The 20,335-nt window shown below is 33.8% G+C and overlaps 2 long non-coding RNA genes across 3 annotated transcripts in view; one reads left to right on the top strand and one right to left on the bottom strand.

Annotated features, from left to right (window-relative positions):
• The window catches only part of LOC145671882 (uncharacterized), a 164,169-nt gene extending 152,201 nt beyond the window's left edge, over nucleotides 1-11,968 (bottom strand). The window contains exon 1 of the long non-coding RNA XR_014128551.1: nucleotides 11,877-11,968. This is a non-coding gene — a long non-coding RNA (uncharacterized LOC145671882). The remainder of the gene's footprint in view (nucleotides 1-11,876) is intronic.
• Nucleotides 1-20,335, top strand: part of LOC145671881 (uncharacterized) — a 516,485-nt gene that overhangs the window by 199,217 nt on the left and 296,933 nt on the right. The window lies entirely within an intron of this gene.

Raw genomic sequence — 20,335 nt, 5'->3', positions numbered from 1 at the left:
TTCTTCTTTTTCTTCTTCTTCTTCTTCTTCTTCTTCTTATTATTATTATTATTATTATTTGTAATGTGGAATTGCATATTAAGAAACTCATTGGATACATTTTAAAGAAAAGTTTCATTCGCGGCGAGGTTTTGGCCACGCGATGTTTTGGGTGGTTAAGTTTTGGCCCGGCGAGATTTTAGCAACGCGAGGTTTTGGCCCAGCGAGATTTTGGCCACGCGAGGATTTGGCCCGGCGAGATTTTGTCCCGCGAGGTTTTGGCCGGCGAGATTTTGGGCGGCGATGTTTCGGCCGTGAGATTTTGTCCGTATCCCGAAAAAATTAACTTTAAAGGTCCATAGCTCCAAAACTATGGGACCTACCGTAGTCAGGTCAAGACTTTTACTTAGGAACTAGTATGTGTTCTATCGAAAAATATGTTTCAGAATCCTATGGTACTCACGAAGCAATTTTTATTGGGTGAATTTGGCTACGGCCATATAATTTGAAGTACCGGTACTCACCAACTACCTCTATAAAACTTGTTGCGGAAGTACCGCAGGATTCTGAAACTTACATATTTGGGTAGGGCACATACTAATTCCTAAGTGAAGTCTTGACCCAAGGTCCCATAGAATAGGAGCTATGGATCTTTAAAGTTAATTTTTTTCATGTTTTGGGCAGCCGATATTTTCGAAAGGGAGCATTTGTGCACCCAGGTTAGTCTATAGTTTCATTTCAGTCTTATCTTAGTGTCAGAAATCACCTCCCAAACGTTGTCGATGTTGTTTTGAAACGCCCTATATATATATATATATATATATATATATATATATATATATATATATATATATATATATATATATATATATAATATTGTGTGTGTGTGTGTGTGTCATAATATAGTAAATGTTTATTTTTCCATCACATCTTGCTGAAAGGGGAGGAGTAAACCTGAACCTCCCTTGCGTGCGCTGCTGGTATGACTGCATAAGCCTTTAAATAATTTTCTGAAGGAACATAGCAATATCTAATAGAATTATGGTTAGCAAAAATGGCATTGTTTATTTATGTCTACCTTTATGTAATATTAGTTTTTTTTTTTTTTTTTTTTTTGTAGAAAGTGAAACGCAGTACACCCTATAAATCTTAGTAACGTGTATGATAATTTTATGGAATAAATATGTAAGAAGTGTGCACATACGTAGAACTGTGTATTCACTAGACGTTTAGTAAATGCCATTCCTCTCAATTTATTCTGTTTCCACCCTAAAAGAGATGAGAGACTTTAATCTTATAAATATAATCAGCCTAATCTGTATTATACTACATTCAGTGGTATGAAAGGATATTTTTTTCAACTATACCATGAAAATGGATTAGATTCGAAACAGTTGACTTTTCTTTTTTAAAAATATATAGTTATAACAATAGTTTTTGCTTTCCTTTTCAAAAGTCATTCCTGGTTATATCCGTCATATACACTAAATATTATCCCCTCTTTTCGTACTGCATAGAAACAATATTTCGTTGAACCCTTTGCTGTTTTATCTGTACACTGCAACGGCTTAGTGACTGACTAGTCCTTGCTTTTAACAATGGAAATGTGACAGTTGACAAATGGAGCTATAGCCTTATTATATATAGCATTAACAGGATTTGCATTAATGTACTAACAGCTAAACTTGCTTCTATAAATACTGCACATAAGGCAGGGTTGAAATCATTTTAATTGAATTTGATGAAACTGTGTATCACGTGATTCTGTTAAATTCGTCGAAATAAAGGAATCAGACCTGCCATAATAATAGAAGCGTCCTTTCATATACACAAGCTTTTAAGGGTATTCACTATACTTTGCACCACATCTCCTATACATAAACTAAACAAGAAACAATATGATAATTTTGAAGTATGGCATTTAATACTTGTATATAAGAATTTTGAACAATAGTTTATTTAATGAATAATAATTTTAGAAAGTAGATTATCTAATGTATAATAATTTTAGAAAGTAGATCATCTAATATATAATAATTTTAGAAAGTAGACTATTTCATATATACTAATTTTAGAAAGTGGAATAATGTATAACAATTTAAGAAAGTAGACCATTTCACGTATAATAATTTTAGAAAGTAGACTATTTCATGTATAATAATTTTAGAAAGTAGACCATTTCACGTATAATAATTTCAGAAAGTAGACTATTTCATGAATAATAAGTTTAGAGACTATTTCATGCATAATAATTTTAGAAAGTAGACTATTTCATGTATAATAATTTTAGAAAGTAGATGATCTAATGTATAATAATCTTAGAAAGTAGACCATTTAATGTATAATAATGTTAGAAAGTAGACTATTTACTGTATAATAATTTTAGAAAGTGGGCCATTTAATGTATAATAAATGTCTAATGTAACTTAAGAAAAAGGTGGTTCTCAATTCGACCCGTTTATACAGAATGTTTCAAAACAAACACCGACAACGTTTGGGAGGTGATTCCTGACACCAAGAAAAGATAAAAAAGTATAGAACAACCTAGGTTCAAAAGTGCTTCGTTTCGGTGCTATGGCCAGACGAAAATTTCAAAAGAATGCAAAAGAAAAAAAAAGAAAAAAGAAAAAAAAAGAAAAAGAAAAAAATCAACTCGAGAACAGAATGTTGGATCGAAGTCAGTTAAAAGGGAATGTTCATTATTTTTAACCATAGATCCTATTAATGCACAATTATTGAATGTTGCGCAGGGATGGCGCAACGTTGACGCCGAAAGAAACTACATTCAGAATTTGAGGAATTTTATCAAACGTTGTATGAGGAAATTAAACAACAATCAAGTACATTATTTCAAAGAACAAAAGTCATAGCACATAATTGAAGTTATAAGAATACTGTTAAGAATTCGAAAGAATCAGAGAGATATATAATGTTATTGCTCTACTTTGTCTTAGTACAGAATAATCTCTCGGAGGAAGAATTTTTCTTTCTCTGAATTGTTCCTCCAATAGACACATCATCCTTTTAGTGTATTGCTTATAATGTGTACGATGCATGGGAGTTAGCAGCTATTGCAAGTGTAATTTAGAAGAATGTTGTACTTTATGAAAACTCTTCCACTTTAATTTCCTTCTCGTTTCTTTCCTTCCCTTTATTTAATGGATAACCTGTCCTTCTGGTGTTTGCATTCCTGAACTAAAACGCTATTGAACTCCCAAATATACGACATTTTTATCTTCACTTTTTATTGTAGCAAAAATTATGTTTAATTACTTTTCATTGTTGCGAGTGTATTATTGCGCAATTCAACATTAAATGATTTGACACAAATGGATATGAAACTTAAAATTAGTTTCTATGGAAATAGACAGAAAAATTATTTTTTGTTTCAAAAGCTGTAATATCAAATCTTGGCAGGAAGGATAATAATATAGCAAGTTTTGAAGCGCAAATTTCGAGAAAGGAGTTACACTAAATCTTGTTAAAATAATGCAGTATATTCTTGCTATACCAATCAGTAATGCATCTTTGTATCGAACGAGTGTCTAGTGTAATGGAAGCTTCACGATCAGATGATAGTAGCAGAATGTCAACAAAATTTCTGATGGTCAAAATTTTGTTGAGCTAAACGTGAAAATTAGCTGTCAAAATTTACACAAAACAGTTTCAAATAAAATGATTCTTGACGCAGTAAGGAGGAACTCCACGAAACATGAATAATAAGGTAGGCATTTATTATCACTAATGTATTTTCACTTAGTTCGGTACAGTATACAATGATTATGGCTTTCTACGATTATTATTATTATTATTATTATTATTATTATTATTATTATTATTATTATTAGTAGTAGTAGTAGTAGTAGTAGTAGTAGTAATAGTAGCATGATTAGTATTAGTAATATGAGCAGTATGATGAGTAAAGATAATAATAATGAGAAGAAGAAGAAGACAAATGTATTGTTTGGCCCGTTCATTAACGAAATAATTCAGCCCCTAGCATTGCTATGAACGTTTTAAAATCCACAAACAATCATAACCCAGCCCTAATTCGAAGTCGGAACCCTTGAACGCTGGCTTGACTCCTCAACCAACACGAACATGAAGTCGGCAATAATATGACGACAAAGAAATAATAATAATAATAATAATAATAATAATAATAATCATCATCATCATCATCCTATTCCACTGTTCTTAACCTAATTCCATTCACGACCCCCATATTATCACATTCTCTTGCCAGCGACCACTGTATAATTTCTGGTTTGTAAAAAGCTTGTGCCGAATTTTTAATGTACCTATTGCAGAGATCTCACGATATGCATCTATTTCTATAATAGTAGAATATATTTCTTGTATACAGTGAGTGGATAAAGTAATTTCCCTAAAAGCGAATGGATTAAAACCAAATTTGGTCCGTTCGTTCATATTACAAAAATCGAATCCGATCTTCATTCTATTTCAAAATGGAGGCCGTTTGAAAATTTAAAAACTTCGTAACTCCCTCAATTTTGGGTCATATGATAAAAAAAAAAAAAATAAAATGCAATTACATTCTTCTGGTATTGCTTTTCTCATTAGTTTCATATCGTACCTTTTCCATTTAAATTGATTTTTAACCAACTCTGCATCTGTTGAAAATGTTTAGTAGACCAATCTTTTGTTCTTGACAGTATGTATACAAATAAAAATTGTCTATCAGAACAAAATTTAAAATAATAATTATTTAAAAAATATTTTCCGATATTAGATTCTAATTATATTTATCTCTTTCACTTATCTTCGCGACCCCCAGGTTAAGAAACTCTGTCCTGTGCTATTTCTTTTTCTTGCAGACCTCGTGTTCGTGAGGATTGAGGCATCAAGCCAGCGACTCAAGGGGCCTGACTTCGAATCTCGGCTGGGGTACGGTTATCCCTGGATTCTGAAACTTTTATATCACTGCTAGAGGACACTCAAGACGGGCCGAAGTCCTTCGTTACTGAACGGGCCAAACAGTACATTTGTTGTCGTCGTCTTCTCATTATTATTATCTTTACTCATCATACTGCTCATATTACTACTACTACTAGTACTACTACTACTAAATAATAATAATAATAATAATAATAATAATAATAATAATAATAATCGTACTAATAACAATAAAAATAATCATAGAAAGCCGTTTTGTGTTGTGTTTTCAGCCTGTCCCTTTTCTCCAGCGGGTAAACGTATTCCCTTGGAACTTACGATCCGTGTATCGTATCGTACTCCATTCTGGCATGTATGACCAGAGTACATAACTTTCAGGGGCTATGGGAGAACAATCATTCTACTTCCGGTTCAACGACGTTGCGAATTGTAAGAGTAAGCCTATTTCCATCTTTCAATATGTCCTTCCACTTGTGCAAGTTACAATGCGATACTCGTCGAGGAGTTGGATAGCTTTCATTGTAAGAAATAAACCATTAATTACCTAAAATCTAAATACACTGAATATTGCACTTGACATTGTAAATTTCACTTATAGAAAATTATATTTTTAAAATCAAACCGAGGGAAACCCAGTAACTAAACTTACTATGAGTAGGAAAGTTTTGCTGTCTTCTGAAAACACATAGGCACAAGTTTAAGCATTAGACATAAACATGTTACAAGTTTCCACATTTTCCTCCATCATTGTTGTCCTTCATCATGTCACTTATCATCACTCCATACTTGAAAAGAAAAACTCTCACAATTGGCATTGCTTGTTGGAAGTCACACATATGTAAATGCATTTACAACAAACTTCAAACAATCATCACTTCGGACCTCCCAATCAGCTGTGATGGTGATAGCTAATGCGCAACATGTTCTCTATAGCCGAGTCCGAATCACTAAAATGCACCGTTCATGCCACGTTCTACCTTTCCATTAGCAGAAAAGTGGCGTTTTTAAATTAATGGAAACGTATTTTTAAAATTTCGTGTTATATCGTATATTGTTAGAAATTTCGTGCAAAACTGCCAATTTCGAGTTTTATTGCGCAACGGAAACCATTGAAATTAACACTGAGAATATCATAAAATGTCAAGAAACTGAAAATTACTTAATTCTGACGCATTTCGCTTTATCGTGCATTGCGAAAAACTCGTGCCCTTAAATATAGTGGTTTTAATTGTTTGAAGTTGTTTCAGTGGTAGAGCTACAGTATATCGTGTCTTTGAATTGAATTGATCCCAGCTCACACTAAGTCGATTTCGTGTTGGGTAAACAACGTGTGTTGTTTTCTCAGAGTTCTCCCCTTTCCTCTCATTATCTTCATTCTATAATTTGATTTACTATCATTATCATCATCACTATCTCCCTTACCCTCGATTCATAATCACAGGACGTTAAAAAAGACTTTGCTCACTAATTTCAATGAACAAAAAATATTAGAAGTGACGATGACAAGAAGCTTTTGTTAGTGACGACAGTTAGAAGTAAAACGACAATACACAGTATGGTAATGAGATACTTCTATATAGCCCAAAATTAACTCCTAAAACTTCATACAACCAAAGCAGTAGCATATAGCTGGCCGAAATTCCTGAAATATAACACACAGATAAAAGAATCCGTTCCATTTATCATTATTAACAATGAACATAGCTTTTAGCGCCATAAAATTTAGACTCTCGATTTTCTTGAAAACTGCGCATGAGAACTTATCTTCAAGCATTTTTCTATCTAATTATTTCTTGTTAAGCTTGTTGTGTTCTATCGACTGATGTATGTCCCATTCCTCGACAATGTTATAGTTAAACAAAAATTAAAGTTTGGGAGTTAATCATAATTTTGAATTATACAAAAGTATCTTATTATCATGCTGTATTTTGGGCTGTACAAAAGTATCTCATTACCATGCTGCATTTTGGGCTATACAAAAGTATCTCATTACCATGCTGTATTTTGGGCTATACAAAAGTATCTCATTACCATGCTGTATTTTGGGCTATACAAAAGTATCTCATTACCATGCTGTATTTTGGGCTACACAAAAGTATCTCATTACCATATTGTATACTGTCGTCTTACTTCTAACTGTTGTCAATGAAAAGCTTCATGAGGATATACTTCATGTTAGCTTCAGCTCAATAGAAGTCGTGGTTATTATACATCATATTTTTAGGTTTACAGAAAATATTTTTCTCGAAGACTACGCATGAGGATTCACTAATGCATATCACTTCGTCCAGTTCAAAGAGTTCCTTGGTAGCTAAGCGGTTAGCACACGCGTCTTTGGCATGGGAGACCTGGGTTCGATCCCCAGCGGGAGTTCGTGTGTTTTGTACCCCACGTTAAACTATAGGTAGGGGGACGTGAAGTTTACGTTTTATTTTATTCCTGAAATCGGTGTTATTTTTTGCCCAAAATCGGTGGAATTTTTCGCGATTTAATACAAACAAATAGGGGTTATTTGCTTTATTCTGTAATAGTTTTGAAATGCAAGTATATTGTAAACAGAGAAAGTGGTCTCTGAAAGCTAATTAAAATAAAATATAATTTTAAAGTTAAACGAATAGTTTTAAATTTTGATATCTTAAATTTAAAAGAATAAATTATAGTTTTAAACTTACCATCTGAGAAAAAAATGTCTCGATATCCCTCCTAAACTTAGATTTATTTAATTATATGATTTGAAATACATAAACCATACTGCAGTGTTTCTTAACATTTTCTTCACTTCAAAAAACCATCAATTCACAATGTACCTATGTAAAACACAATTCATAGCATAGTGTTTCTTAAAAATTTTTTCACTTCAAGAAAATCAGTTCACAATATACTTATTTAAAGCGCAATTCATATCATTATCAACACAGATTTTCAGTTAATGGCGAATTTATCGTTTCTTCAACTTTTCTTATTTTTCAGGGAGGACAAAATTGTCAATATTTCCACACTTTCTTCTTTAAGATTTTGCTTCCGTACCGTAACTACAAAGTTGTATTCTGAAAAATATATTTCAGAATCAACGTTGGAAGCTGGCAAAGATATTGCTTCAAGAGCACAGACAGCAAAATCTCATGGGCAAATTTTCACTAATCAACCGATATAAAAATTACAGAACTGACGGTCTTCTGTGAATCACATTTTGTTGTAAAGGAAACTTGTATTATTTTATTAGTATTACCGATCAACATGGCGATTTCGCGAATCTATCGCTTTATGCAGTGCATTTCGGTGTTATTTTGAAAAAAGTACCAAATTCGCGTTATTTCGCGATTTAAAAACACCAAGACAGCCTTCTATCATATATTTAGGTATATTTATAAACTTTGCCCTTTTCAAGTTTTCGATGTTATCGTTAAAACGAAAACTTCATGTCTTTAACTATAGGTCCACATCTCATATAGCTTCGCTGCTGAAAGGGACGCTAAACTCAAAATCAATTAATTGTTTAGTTCATTTGATTTGATTTTCAGTTTAGCGTCCCGTTCAACAATGAGGCTATATGAGACGTGGATTTACAGCTTAACGTGGAATCCGAACCTCATGAGCTGTCGCCGGGAATCGAACCCAAATGCGCGTGCGCAAACCACTTAGTCATGAGGGAGGTTATCGTTCACTTCAATGAGAATTACAGATTAGTATGTGTCTCATCTTTGGACCCATTTATACGCCAATAATAAGGTAGTTTTAAAAAATATATTTAAAGCTCGTTTTCCTTTAAAAATTTACCGTTTTTTAGTGCTAGCTCGGCACTCGGCAGTCTATACAGAAAAAAAAAAAGACTGGAAAATACAGCTGCAAATTGTATAATATTTGACTATACACTGTACGTTGAGTGTTGAATCAATAGTAAAATCCTTGATGATATAGAAGAGGCGCGAGGTAACATGAGAATTCTTAATCCTCCTATTGTTGTATTGTATTGTTATCAGCTGGGGTAAAGCGTGTGTTAGAGTGCGCACTGCATTACCAATGACGGAGAAAACCTCTTGTGCATTTCAATTACAAAGTTTTTCCTTCACTGTATTGATGACGAACACACACACACACCCTCAGTCACACAGAGGACGGAAATTCGCAAGGACAGAATGAAAGATGAGTAAAGATGAATGAGATGAAGCGACGAGAGGGGTGCTGAGAGAAGGAAGATAGTCCCAGTAAAAGTTAATTGCTATCAGAGTGAATTCTGTCAGATTAAGTTGAAATGAGTCACCAATGTTATATAGATCTCCAGGAGGTATCCATTTTTGTGTAGAAACCAATCACATTCCGGGCAGCCGGTGATGGTCTCAGTTTCTTTCTTGGGTGGAATATAGGGTGTACATACAGTGGGGTAGGATAGAAAGTATGCATTGAAACTAAAAGTGCGTCCGTTCCCCTATATCATAAAAAAAAAAGTTGCGAAATGGGCGTAAGAATTGCTCTACATTGACGTCACTTGACGACGACAAGAAGGAGGACTGAATTTCTATGTCCGCGCGTGAGGAGTGTGGAATCTCCATATTCTTCTCAAAGAAGATGAGAAAGGGAAGGGGACAACAGATGAACGTAAAATGGTGAGGCATTACATCCCTTCTAAACGACTGATCGCTCGAAACTATTCAGCCTAACCGACGAAATTCCCATCCGGCGCAACTCGATACATCAGATGTTACCATCCACTGACGAATCTAGTTCTTTTGTTGCTGTAGTAGTTCCATATCGGTTTCTCATCTCCCTCCATCCTCTTTACATACACATTCACATGTGTATTTGTATGTGTGCGAATGTGTATATGTTTTATATATATATGTATACAGTATATTCAACATACGGCTTTAATCGGATAAAACGCACAGAGTTTGCCTCTAGTGAATTCTATTGTGCATATTGTCGGCAATAAATTCTGTCCAAATGGCTTAATGTCTGAAAAGAAGAGTAGCACACGGAAGCTCTATGAGGTTTCAGTAACGTGGGAATATTTCCAAAACACTATTTTTTAAAAAAAAGTAATTTCTGATATTCTTATAACACGCGTTTCTTATATTGGATTTTAAAACACGGTTAAAAGCTAAAACAGACCCTGCTTCCAAGTGCCGTTAGGTACGTTTTAAACGTGTCAAAAGAACAGTAAAAAGTTAATTTTCTTCAATTTAACATACATTGGGTTTGAATACGTTTGGAAAAAAGTTATTGGTAATAAATTATATCTACCTGCAATTTATATACATCTTTTACAGCTACATTAAAAAAAAAAAAAAACAGAGAAGGGTGGGCAGTGCATCGTCGAAACATTCGACAACAAAGTCAAAAATCATAAACTTGAATTATAGTATAGAGGACGGGGGAGGAGAAAAGGGGGAACACTTCATAGGAGAGCTTCGAAATTGATTCTAGGGGAAGAGGAATCCATTTAATTCTCATTTCACTGCATTCCCGCTCTACTATCGCCAATTTTATGTTATCAAATTGATAACCAACACTTTTTTTTTTTAAAAAAAAGGTAAAGAAATTGAATTTATTCCGTGTTGATAAGAGAAAAGTGGTTTAGACGTCTGGGTGCTTTTGGTTGTTACGCATGAAAGCATAAAAAAAAAAGAACTTTGTAGATGTATCTGGGCGGCATTATAGTATCCAATTACCGAAGGTCTGAGGGATGAACTATTTTTTAAACTTTTAAACATAGTTGATATAAGGGCTATCCACATAGACCGTCACCAACATCATTTTAACGCCAGCAAAATTCTCCTCAACGTATTTTGACTAAGTACCGTACATGCACACACAGCCGCCTGCAATTCTGTCGCTCACCAACAGTGACAAATAATCACGTTTATTCTATACCATTAATGTTATGTCCGCGAGTAGAGGAAAAGGTTTAAATATGGGCTACCACTTTTATTTTCGTTCTCATTTTCAAACAATGTATATAACTGAAAGTTTCAATGTTCAATAATATATTTCAAAGATTACTCTTTACTACAAATATTATAAAGTAAATAAAAAGTACATATTTCTTTCAAAAAAAAACTAATTTTTTTAGGAGCTCCAAAATTTAAATTTTTAAAAACTGGTCTAAATATGGGCCCCAGTTTAAAAAAAATCGAAAATAAATACATAGACCTTAAAAGAATACAAATCAAACAGTAAGATTAATCCAAATGCAAATGAACATTCTACTTGCAAAAATCACATATGTATATGTCAGCATCTGCACCCCCACATTCAGTGTGTGCCCACATCAAACACATTTGGCACATAACCCACAATTCGTTAGGACGGTCCTCTGAAAATTTCATATCACACAACGTGCAGTTTGCATCGTTCTCTTCTGGAATTCTCTGTCATATCGGGAGTTCAATATCACTTTCCCCGCTGTCAATTAATTTAATACCAAAACAATCTTCATCTTCTGAATCACTACATTCCTGGTTTTTATCTTTCTTCTTTCCCACTTCTGTTTTTTTCTACTCTTCTCCGTTTCGATCCATTTTCCCCCTCTGCTTTCCTGGAACAACCTTGTTTTCTCAAATTTTCAATGCCCTCTTTTAGGTTTTCCTTAGAGTTTTCAAAATCCAAATGCCTTTTTTCCTGTTTTCTTTTCGTTGCTGACTTTGCCATCGAGGCGGACAAAGCACCGTTATATGGAGAACCTGTTATGCAGGAGGCGCCTGCAGCCTTCGGACCTCGATTACTAACCTTCTTCTTAATTGCAGGAAGTGGTGAAATGTCGAAAGGTGTCACAAGACCCTAGCCCATATTTAGACGAGTCATTGTAGCCCATATTTAAAGAATGACGCCAATTTGTTTTGAAATGTTTTGATTATGTATCTTTATAAATACTTACGATTTAAACATGCAAATTATAAACGCTATGTAGTAGGAATACAGTTCATATGAGGCAATTGGTTTAAAGCATGTGTGGAAACAAGAAACGTGAAGTATATACATACCTACAAAACTTTTAGCACGACGAAATTGTCTTCTGCGCACTGAACAGCCAACAAACACAAGTACACATGCTCCGATCTCGCCCCCAACTGGTGCCTCGTCTTATGTGTATACAAGTAACGAACTCTTATAGTTTCCGCCTCAGTGCAGCATTGTAGAGCGCAGATATTGCTGGTAGCCATTTTTAAACCCTAGCCCATATTTAAACCTTTTCCTCTAAGTGAGTACGGTCTAAGGAGAAAGGAAACCAATGTTGCCTGATCTGACAATTATCATACATAATAAGATAAAGTTGGATTCTTATAAATATTCGATTCTAGTACGACTGATAATGGACTCTTTTATTGAAAAAATATTTTCCTCAATTTAACTGAATAAAGTTCTCATGAAGTAACAAATGTTCCCTAAATTTAATCAGAAGATGTACAGGGTGGCCCAAAAGTAGGTATACATTACCGTACTGATCAATTCATTGCTTTTTATATCATTTCTTATTGTTATTCATCAGGTAGACTTAGTTTCTTTATTATTTGTTCTTAATGTCTTTTTACATATAACTTAAACTCGGAATAACCGAAGCAAATAAACCTATAAGCTAGAATGTTATGCTTGATCAATACAGGGGTGTATACCTACTTTTGGGCCATCCTATATAGTATCTACATATGTAAGATAAATATTTCTATTAAACAGAATCTTACATAGTAAAATAATAAATCGGAAGGGATTGTTTGATGTATTAAAAATTCAATTTTCCAGGACTGGAAGCAAGGAGGTACTCGTATTATATAACTGTTTGTTAGACTAAAAGAAAGAATATTTGTAATAATTGTTTATTCATTGTTTATATATATATGTACAGGCGCGGATCCAAGGAGGGTTATAGGGGTTATAGCTTCCCTTGACGCTCAGGTATACACTCAAGGGCTTCAATCCTACTTTCTTTACATTGGATAAAGCGGCAAACTATGGTCTAGCCCCTCCCTTGATCATATCCTGGATCCGCGGCTATATATATATATATATATATGAAATAAATATTAACTTATTTTGCCGTAGGTACCTTCGAAGTACGTGATTCTCACTTCGAATGTTATGGGGGCGCATTTATGGTTTCGATTCAGCGTTATGAGACAGTTGGAGAGCTATTTCCAGGATTTACCTGTGTTATACTAGAAAATATAGGGATAACATTTTTAAATATATACTCTGGAAAACTTTCCTTTCCTTTCTTTCCAATTGTTTTTCAACAATTGCAGTGTATTATTATCATAGGCTATATCTGAAGATTTGTTAATTAAATAGGCTTAATACTGTTAAGAAAGAAGACGCTACAAAGGCGAATTGTTAGTGAGCGTGTGTTAGTTATGTGTTTTTTACAAGCTCGATTCCCTATGGAAACAGACAAACCGTCTGTCTTCAATCTTTAAACAATATTTGACACTGGCTAGCACTTAAGGCTGTTGCTACCTCTTCGCTGAGTCGAGTTTTCCCCTATCTAATAACATTGGAACTTTTTTCGTGTTTTTCTCAGCAAGCAATGAACAAATCCTTATAAAAATTTGCATAGAGTCAGGTCGATAATAAAGGATTTGTTATATGAGCTTATAATTTTACTAAAAGCCTCCAATTAAGTTATTCATTCCCCCCTTTTTTTCATGTGAAGATTTGCAACAGTGCGATTTCTGCTTCTCCCTGTTTGTATTAGCACCGTGAGGGAAATTCGGGCTAGCCATTTAAAACAGGTTTTTAAACTCTGTCCATATCACATCTGTGGAATGAAATTTTCTAGCCCTCTCGTCCTTTTCGAGGACAGATTTATGGCACTGAGAAGGAGGGGGCGCTCTTTATTTTCTTTGCTAAACCTATTGCTTTTAATATATTCGTCTAGTCTCATTCGGAGTTCTTGTGGTTACTTTCAAACATAGCAAGATGTCTCTTGCGTCTCATGTATTTCAGTCTTATACCTGGTGATTGGTTATACAAATATAAATTAGCAGACGATTGTGATAGCAGATAAATTTCCTGTGTGGGGGCCGCGGTGGCTCAGTGGTAGAGCGCTCATCTCAGTTGCATGGGGTTCTTGGTTTGATCCCAGCTCGCGCTAAGTGAACTTTGTGGTGGACAAACATCGTGTGCATGGGTTTTCTCGGGGTTCTCCTGTTTTCTCTCACTTTCTTCATTCCACCATTTCATTCATTGCTTATCATCACTGTCTCCTTTAGCCTAACCGGCATAACTGTGGGACGTAAAACTTACAGATTCCATTTTATTTGCAAATTTCCTGTGTGAAATAATAATAATAATAATAATAATAATAATAATAATAATAATAATAATAATAATAATAATAATAATAATAATAATAATAATTATTATTATTATTATTATTATTATTATTATTATTATTATTATTATTATTATTATTATTATTATTATTATTATTATTATTATTATTATAGGAAATTCTTGGCACAAGAGATTGTAACGAGCAAGGAATATCAGTGCGGCTTGGCACTAGTAATTTAGTTAAAATTTGTGGTCACCACATCGGTTCCTCCTTGCCGGTGTTTCCTTGACCAGAGACTGGCCGCGCTGCCGACACCAGTGGGGTTTTCACATTGAAAGCACCAGCGCTCTTTGACTTTTGTAACCTCACAGAAACAGGTAAACCAGTGGAGATAGCATTTTGGAATAATTATATATATGTATATGCAGACCCGTATTCAGGAGGATCTAGGGGTTTGCCCCCCCCTAAATTTTCGCTGGCCTCCCTAAACTTTTCATGGTAGGCTTGCAAATGAAATATAATATGGTGATAAACTATGATATGGTTGGATCGGGCTCCCCTAACTTCAGCCGCCCCCCTACATTTTTGGGCTGGCTACCGGCCTCTGTATATGTATTTGAAACTGTGAATAGTAGTATAGAATGTTTATGCTAAATAATAATAATTTCATTTTTACCACATACGAAGGAAATTTAGAAATAAACTTTTTTGTTACATAAATGTGTTCTTAGCGTGAATGCTGTCGAATTCTATTCCTAATGATGACAGATTTTTCGGTGTTGTTTCAGTATCGTGAGGCAACTGGGAAACTGAAGAACTGACCACACATTATCCTTCTAACAGAGCACATTTGTAGGAAAAGTTAAGTGTAATATCAGGGATTCTTTTACTAAACAGAAAAACATCTATACATAATGAAATATGTAGTGTTAATGTAGATACAAACGTCATTTTCTTTGTAACGTCTTTTCTTGTTTATTACTTTACGAAATATGAATAGGGACTTATTTCTTGGTAATAGGGAATAGGGACTTATTAGTGTTACCTGCTAATAATAACCTTATAACTTACGCATTCTAAACAAGAAATATTTATTTTCCAGATGGTGAACGCGAAATTTCATCTATAGCTACAACATACGGTATATATAAATAGTACAACGCATATTAACAGAATAATTTTAATTTTATGCATTATTTTTTCATGCTTCATTTTAAAATATAGGGCTTTTTTTTGTTGAGGTACACCAATTTGTCATTGTCATACATATTAAACTAAAGCATTACCGTATGAGTATAAAAATATGTGATGGAATACTTCGTTACATCAAGCCACAACATTATGTAAATGAAGTTATTAAAAAATAATAAACAAGCAGTATAATCAAAATGCTAAATATCACCGAAGCATTATTCACAATTTAAATATCTATGAGCATACTCCAAAATCCCTGGTAAGTTTCTACATTGAAAAAAAAAGTAAACAAAATTCACAAGGCCACGCTAAACATAAATACAGGAAAAGTTAAATAAAAAAAAAATGTTATCAGTAAAATTTCTACTCTTCCCCTCCAAAATTATGTCTCAAATCAAGTAAGTAACTTGCTTAAATTATACTGGTCTACGACTTTTTAATTTTGTTGATAAGTGGTCAAAGTTACACTCGAAGTATTGACTTCAATCAATACAAATAAATCAAACAAACACTAATATTTCACATTTATTTATACAATGAGTATGTCATAGTTATTTTTAAAAAACAATTTTCATTTCACATATATCAATTTTAAAGAAATAATTCGGTTTCAAATGTTACTTTCACGCAAAAAAAAAAAGAAAAAAAAAGAAAAAGAAAGAAAATATACTGTGGTAAGTTAAAGTGAGATTACAGTGTTACGTTAGTTCAAATAAGATGTTAACGAAATTTTGCGGACAACTCTCAAAACTTATCTGAGAAGCAACTTTAAAAATTGACAAAAGTTATAGATATACTTCATGAGTGAGTAAAGAAAGAATACAAATGTAGATTAAAAAGAGATCTTTTTAAAAAATCTGCAGTTAACAGGAATATAGTTAACAAATCTAAAATATTCTATAAAATAGATTTAAACAAATCTTCAATCAGATTAATTGATTCCCTAAATTTTCTTTGTATCACCTTATATATAAATATAAAAAATATATAAAAACAAGAATTTTAGGAATAATCCAAAAAATGGATCAAAAGATAGCGATCTTGGCTAAGAATTTTAAAAATGATCCAAAAATGCATAAAAAGATTTCGATCTTGCCAAATAATTAGTTTTTGGATCAGGGGCCACAAAAGTTAGCAACGGTTCCTAAATCGAGTTCTCGTATTTTCTACGGAATTAGCACATCATACTGAGTAAATTGTTAGTTTGGGTTTGGCTACACTACCTGTAGTTCTCCAGATATAAGGCTACAAGAAAATGTTTGATTGTATGAAATATATTGGATTTTTTGGATCAGGGTTCACAAAATTTTTGAATGGGCCCTAAATCGAGTTTTCGTATTTTTTACGGAATAAGCACATCATGCGGGCTAAATTGTTACTTTTTTGGTTTGGCTATACTATATGTAGTTCTCAAAATATGGGACGTACAAGAAAATGTTTGAATGGGTGAAATATATATTGATTTTTTTGGATCAGGGCCCACAAATTTTTTGAATGGCAGCTGAATTTTTTTTTTTTTTTTTTTTACGGAATAAGCACATCATGCTGAGTAAATTGTTAGTTTTGGTTTGGCCACACACTTTGTAATTGTCAAAATATGGGGCGTACAAGAATTTTTTTGATTTAATGTAATATATTGAATTTTGTGGATCAGAGCCCACAAAATTTTTGAACGGTCCTTAAATCGAGTTTTTGTATTTTATACGCAATAAGCACATCATACTAAGTTAAGTCATAGTTTGGGTACGCTATATGTAGTTCTCGAGATATAAGGCCTACAAGAAAATTTGTGTGTGAAATAGATTGCATCTTTTGATCCAATATATGTTGGTGTTGTTGTCCATTATTATGTTTGATCTAAATCTATAGTTGACTGGTAATAGGTGCTGTTTTGAGCACTATTCGTTGTTACAAACGATACACTTTATTTTAAATTGAAATATAATAAAATACAAATAATACGTCACTATAAAAGTAGCTTTTCTATTAGCACTATAGAAGTTTATTATAAATACCTCATATATAGATAAAATGGGCACTGGAGTCAAGAAAGGTATGTCTCTTCATGTTTTGAAAAATGTAATAATAATAATAATAATAATAATAATAATAATAATAATAATAATAATAGTGATAAAGTGACATTCGCTTTCGTATACATTAAAAGTATCTTTATTCAATAGAGACAGTTCGCTTCTAATTACTTATAACTGTCTATACTTGACGGGGGGTAAAGCTAATGTAAAGAAGAATGGATCTGTTCTCGCTGTGTTTATTTTTTTCTGCTTTCAGCAAAGAAAACGTACTCCAACGCCTCCTCACTGAAATGCCATAAATATGTCATTGTTGAAAAGGGTCCCCTCACAGCTGTGGACAATGTTGAAACTTCAAAGTAACCCTCAGTTACTCGCCGCAACCTGCTAGAAGAGAGAACGCAGTGTCGTCAATGCGTTGTTGCAAATCTTCACATGAAAAAAAGGGGGGAATGAATAACTTAATTGGAGGCTTTTAGTAAAATTATAAGCTCATATAACGAATTCTTTATTATCGACCTGACTCCATGCAAATTTTTGTAAGGATTTGTTCATTGCTTGCTGAGAAAAACACGAAAAAAGTTCCAATGTTATTAGATAGGGGAAAACTCGACTCAGCGAAGAGGTAGCAACAGCCTTAACACAAAAAACGAGATGTTATTGGTAGTGTCGCATTCACTATACATTGTGAAGATAATTGGAGATTCGCGATACCATTTTTGAATTTGCTATCCCGGACATTTTCTGGAAGAAAAGGCCGTTTGTCTATATTGAGGTTCTACTATATCTGCACCATCTTTGATTTTTGGGGAGGCATCGTGTATTGATTTGGTGTAGTAAGATACGATAGGTTAGTGCAAGACCGTGGAGCATGGAAGCTTCTCATTGCGGCAAATGACCTGCCAATAATGGCAGAATGTTTACGATGATGATGATTACTTGCACATCCGTGACCAAACACATTTGTTTCATTCGATGCCAACTATCTTGTTCTCCTCTCCTTTTGCCCTATGTGTTTCTTTACTTCTTCTCCTATCGTAAATATGTGCTTCTACGTCATACATAGGCAGTTGAAAATATCTTGGTTTATAGAGTAATCGTTAGATATTATCGTTTTTTGCGAGAACACATATTGCAATGTGCGTGAAAGTGCGTTATTTGTCGAACACTTGCGTCAGTGTTAGGAGTATGTATGTCGCCATTAAAAACAAAAATAACAATAGATAAAACCTTTTTCTTAACAGTGTTTGTATCTTTTTATTTTCATACAAACTAAAGAAACTAAGAATCAATCTGTTCTAGCAGAACAAGAAAAAAAACATAAATTATTATTGTCAACGAATTATAAAGTCGCTTTTCTCAGAAACTACGCATGGCAATTTATCCTTGAGCATACAGTTTTGTTCAGTTTGATGTAGTAATCTGCAGGGCCTAGCTTGGGTGGGTCACCTTCGCTATTTCTTTGAGCCGGGCCGGACTTGGACCTGTCGACACTGCTTTCTCTTCAGGTCCGCCCGGGTGCAATTCTTTAATAATTATGACTTTCATTGAACGATAATGAAAATAAATTCAAACGTTGAAGTCTGTGTGCACATGGATGTTGTTAAAGGTATTACAAGTAATGCAATATTTATAGTTGCTGTTGCTTACATCAGGCCGGCCTGAGCTTGGACTAAAAACCTCCAAAACTGTCCGGGACCGGCCTAGGCTAAACCTAGGTACAGTACATTCGGATTTGGCTTGGGTTAAGACATTCATCCAATGCAGGTCTCTAGTCCGATGTTATCTATGTATCGGTGTGTGTCTCATCTTTGCATAACATTATAATTGAACAAACATTACCGTTTAAGAGTTAATAAGAATTCTGGGTTATATCTTATTTAAAAAAATCATATGCACTTCTGTTGTTAGTGTCTTAATGAAAATATTGATAAATATACGTATATCTTAACATGTGTAGTTATGGTCTCACACAGGGGTAAAAGTGGATCTGAAAAGGTGGGGGGACGCATGACGTCAAGCCGTCTCCCGTACCTATCTTTGCCCATTGTATTTTTTTTTTAGAAAGCGGGAGGACGCCACAGATGTTTTCTGGAAGTGGGGGACAACGTTCCCCGCGTCCCCCCTCACTTTTATCCCTGATATAACACAAATAATTCGGTTTACATAAAAACATAATTCTCTTGAAACCTACTAACGAGAATGTACTTACCAATATAATTTTGTTCAGCTCAGTAAGGTACAAGTATATCAATTCGTGTGTGTTTCATCTTTGAACTTTTTCTTTCTTTTTTCCTTTTTCTTAAACGCAAGTAATATTGTGGAATTATGCTTCAACAATTTGTGAGATCTCCTTTGTGGCTATAGGGTTTACGTACTCGCCTTTGGTGTCGGAGACGTGGGGTTCGATTCCCGGTAGGTTATCATGTTCGGATCTCACATTAAGCTATAAGCCGACGTCTCGTATAGGTTCGATACAGAGAGAAATGATAAAACTCCAATCAAATCAACAATTTGTTAAACTACTATAAAGATTTAGGAGAACTATCGCCTAATAGATATGGACACCAGATAGTAATTTTAAGTATCATTTAAAATGACAAATGAATGAATTCGAGTATTCTCTAGAATTACACTAGAATTAAGCTACAAAAATAATAACGCTTGCATACGAGCATAGCTACCTATGGAAATGTTCAGTTTTTGATGGATTCTTCTCTTCAGTTTATAAGTGTCGGTTGGGAAGCCCTTTTGGACTGGAAGAGGGTTGTGTGTGAAAGTATAAGCTTCTGTTCGGAATAAAGATAAGGCCATAAATAACTTAAGAATTGTTTGAATGGCAGCTGGAGAAAGAGAATGGGAATAGCGTGTTGTGTGTATACATCAGGAATTGAGGATTCGTTTTATGATAGACGTGACATCCGATCCAATCAAAATAGATCCA

This window comes from Thermobia domestica, chromosome 15, assembly GCF_964235325.1.
Source record: "Thermobia domestica chromosome 15, izTheDome1.hap1.1, whole genome shotgun sequence".
Lineage (NCBI taxonomy): Eukaryota > Metazoa > Arthropoda > Insecta > Zygentoma > Lepismatidae > Thermobia > Thermobia domestica.
Note: the sequence above shows the minus strand (reverse complement) of the source record. Positions and strands in the feature narration are given on the sequence as shown.